The sequence below is a fragment of the Heteronotia binoei genome, chromosome 1 (assembly GCF_032191835.1).
Source record: "Heteronotia binoei isolate CCM8104 ecotype False Entrance Well chromosome 1, APGP_CSIRO_Hbin_v1, whole genome shotgun sequence".
Lineage (NCBI taxonomy): Eukaryota > Metazoa > Chordata > Lepidosauria > Squamata > Gekkonidae > Heteronotia > Heteronotia binoei.
The window spans coordinates 6,530,432-6,534,858 of NC_083223.1; positions in this window are offsets into that span (position 1 = coordinate 6,530,432).

The window sequence follows — 4,427 nt, forward strand, 5'->3', positions numbered from 1 at the left end:
TATCTGGGAGAACCGGGTTTGATTCCCCACTCCTCCACTTGCACCTCCTGGAATGGCCTTGGGTCAGCCAGAGCTCTCTTATCTGGGAGAACCGGGTTGGATTCCCCACTCCTCCACTTGCACTGCTGGAATGGCCTTGGGTCAGCCAGAGCTCTCTTATCTGGGAGAACCGGGTTGGATTCCCCACTCCTCCACTTGCAGCTGCTGGAATGGCCTTGGGTCAGCCAGAGCTCTCTTATCTGGGAGAACCGGGTTTGATTCCCCACTCCTCCACTTGCACCTCCTGGAATGGCCTTGGGTCAGCCAGAGCTCTCTTATCTGGGAGAACCGGGTTGGATTCCCCACTCCTCCACTTGCAGCTGCTGGAATGGCCTTGGGTCAGCCACAGCTCTCTTATCTGGGAGAACTGGGTTTGATTCCCCACTCCTCCACTTGCAGCTGCTGGAATGGCCTTGGGTCAGCCAGAGCTCTCTTATCTGGGAGAACCGGGTTTGATTCCCCACTCCTCCACTTGCACCTCCTGGAATGGCCTTGGGTCAGCCAGAGCTCTCTTATCTGGGAGAACCGGGTTGGATTCCCCACTCCTCCACTTGCAGCTGCTGGAATGGCCTTGGGTCAGCCACAGCTCTCTTATCTGGGAGAACTGGGTTTGATTCCCCACTCCTCCACTTGCAGCTGCTGGAATGGCCTTGGGTCAGCCAGAGCTCTCTTATCTGGGAGAACCGGGTTGGATTCCCCACTCCTCCACTTGCAGCTGCTGGAATGGCCTTGGGTCAGCCAGAGCTCTCTTATCTGGGAGAACCGGGTTGGATTCCCCACTCCTCCACTTGCAGCTGCTGGAATGGCCTTGGGTCAGCCATAGCTCTCTCATCTGGGAGAACCGGGTTGGATTCCCCACTCCTCCACTTGCAGCTGCTGGAATGGCCTTGGGTCAGCCATAGCTCTGGCAGAGGTCGTCCTTGAAAGGGCAGCTGCTCCAGCCCCACCCACTTCACAGGGTGTCTGTTGTGGGGGGAGAAGATAAAGGCGATTGTAAACCACTCTGATTCAGAGAGAAGGGCAGGATATAAATCCAGTGTCTTATTATTATCTGGGAGAACCGGGTTTGATTCCCCACTTCTCTTCTTGTACCTGCTGGAATGGCCTGGGGTCAGCCATAGCTCTCGCAGGAGTTGTCCTTGAAAAGGCAGCTGCTATGCGAGTTCTCTCAGCCTCACCCACCTCACAGGGTGTCTGTTGTGCGGGGAGAAGATATAAGAGATTGTGAGCTCCTCTGAGTCTCTGAGATTCAGAATATGCGATGGGATATAAATCCAATATCATCATCATCTGCTGCCGGAATGGCCTTGGGTCAGCCATAGCTTTCGTAGAAGTTGTCCTTGAAAGGGCAGCTGCTGTGAGAGCTCTCTCAGCCCCACCCACCTCACAGGGTGTCTGTTGTTGTGTGTGGGGGGGGGAGAAGATATAAGAGATTGTAAGCCGCTCTGAGTCTCTGATTCAGAGAGAACGGCAGGGTATAAATCTGCAGTCTTCTTCTTCTTAACATAAATTAACAATCACCGAATTGTGATTCTTTTAATCCACTAACAAACATTTCCATGACTCTGCAGACTAATTCACTGCCCACTTTCTTTATATTTAGGACGGCTTGCCATTTCATCCTACCGTCTGATGAAGCGTGCTGAGAGCGCTCGAAAGCTGACATTCTGAATAAAGCTTGGTTGGTCTTAAAGGTGCCGCATGACTCCTACTTTGTTCTGCTGCTTCAGAACAACACGGCCGCCCCCTTGACTGCCCACATAAGCGGTCATCCCTCCCCCAAAGAAACGACAAACATCAAAGAGAGCTCTACTCCACAAAAAATGAGGTTCGCATCTTTTTCGCCTTTAAATGGCTGCGAGATTCCGCTGTCTGAAGAATATTAAAAATAATAAAAATCACTTTGGCGTGAGCACAGCGGGCTTGGAAATCCCTGGAGATTTAGGGGTGGCGTCTGCGAAGGGGAAAATCCGGGAAGGAGGGGAGAGACAGATTTCACCTCGTTTTGAGTCCAGAAGTACCTTGAAGACCAACAAGGGTTTCAAGGTATAAGCTATCCAGAATTGTACCCTGAAGACAGATTCAGGTGGGTGGCCGTGTTGGTCTGAAGCGGCAGAACAAAGTTGAAGTCCAGTGTAGGGTCGCCAAGTCCAATTCAAGAAATATCTGGGGACTTTGGGGGTGGAGCCAGGAGACTCTGGGGGTGGAGCCAGGAGCAAGGGTGTGACAAGCATAACTGAACTCCAAAGGAAGTTCTGGACACCGCATTTAAAGGAACTGAACACCTTTTAAATGCTTCCCCTCCACTGGAAATAATGAAGGCTAGGGACACCTTCTTTTAATACATCACTGGAATACAATATTACCACTTCTGGCCTCCTCACCGACAAATTTGAACCAGGGAACCATGAAGATTTGATGGACCGTTCTTCGTTCATTGGACATTGAATTGTAATTGAAATATTTGGTATGATAGTTCTTGTTTTTGTATTATTGAGTGTTCTATTGTCAGGGTATGTAGGTTTTGAGTGTTTTGTATGAGAGTGTTCAAGAAGAATAGTTTTTGTCTAAATTGTGTTTCATTGTATCCATTTGAAGGCTGAATATCATGGGACCTGTTTGGTTTTTTTCCCTCCCACCCGGAGGTTGGCAACCTTAGAGAGGCACCCAAACTCAAAACTCTTCGTTTCCATTGATTTGCACTGTGTCACCCGCCTGGAGTTTGAAGTGGGAAAGGCGGACTACAACAAACAACATCTACAAAAAACGGTCTTGCCATTATCGCGCCTTTGCTCAGCCTCTATGGAGGAAACATAGAATGTACAGAATGATGTTAAAAAGTAAGTTAGGTAGGCAAGAACATCACTAGGGAATCCATGTCCTTTTGTTTTACCTAGACTTTCAGCAACACCAATTAGCAGGCAACTTTTATTATCTTTTATTGCTATCCAGACTCCAGTTTGTTACGCTATTCCGCCATTTGATTCTAACTTTGTATCCGTTTACACTCTTAACCCACCAACTACATGCATTTCAGCCCGCTGTACCCCATCCCTTCATCTGAAGAAGTCTGCATGGACACGGAAGCTGACATTCTGAATAATACTTTGTTGGTCTTAAAGGGGACACCTGACTCCTACTTTGTTCCAGGGCTTTTTTGTTGAAAAAGCCCAGCAGGAACTCATTTCCATATTAGGACACACCCTTTGACATCGCCATCGTTTTGCGCAGGGTTTTTTGTTGCGAAAGCCCAGCGGGAGCTCATTTGCATATTAGGCCACACACCCCGACACCACCATTGTTTTGCACAGGGCTCTTTTTGTTGAAGAAGCCCAGCAGGAAGTCATTTGCATATTAGGCCACACCCCCTGACACTACCATTGCTTCGTGCAGGGCTTTTTTGGTAGGGAAATCCCAGCAAGAACTTATTTGCATATTAGGCCACACCCCCTGACACCACCATTGCTTCGCACAGAGCTTTTTTTGTAGGGAAATCCCAGCAAGAACTTATTTGCATATTAGGCCACACCCCCTGACACCACCATTGCTTCGCACAGGGCTTTTGTGTAGGAAAAGCCCAGCAAGAACTTATTTGTATATTAGGCCACACCCCTGACACCACCATTGTTTTGTGCAGGGCTTTTTTGTAGGAAAAGCCCAGCAAGAACTCATTTGCATATTAGGCCACACCCCCTGACACCACCATTGTTTCGCACAGGGCTTTTGTGTAGGAAAAGCCCAGCAAGAACTTATTTGTATATTAGGCCACACCCCTGACACCACCATTGTTTTGTGCAGGGCTTTTTTGTAGGAAAAGCCCAGCAAGAACTAATTTGTATATTAGGCCACACCCCCTGACACCACCATTGCTTCACACAGGGCTTTTTTGTAGGAAAAGCCCAGCAAGAACTCGTTTGCATATTAGGCCACACCCCCTTGACACCACCATTGCTTTGCGCAGGGTTTTTGTTGTTGAAAAAGCCCAGCAGGAACTCATTTGAGTATTAGGCCACACCCCCTGACACCGAGCCAGCCGTGACTGCGTTCCTTTTGCATTCCTGCTCAGAAAAAGCGCCCTGCTTTGTTCTATGGAGAAAAGTCAATTTCATCCAAAAGCGTCCTTCCTCCCCTCGCCGCTAGATGGCAGCACCCCCACCTGCTGCTGCTGCAGCCGCCGCCTCACCTGCCCTTCGCCGTCCCCCGCCGGCCTCCCCGCCCGCCGCTCGTAAAGCGCCACCGGAGCTCTCGTGAGTGGGTCGACCGGCGTGCGGAGGCAGGAGGCGGCGAGCAAGGCGGCCCGGTGCGCCGCGTCCATCGCCTCGTCTCCCGGGAGACGCCGGGGAAGCCGTTGCTAAGAGCCGGCGGCTCTCCGGGTAGTTACGGAAGGG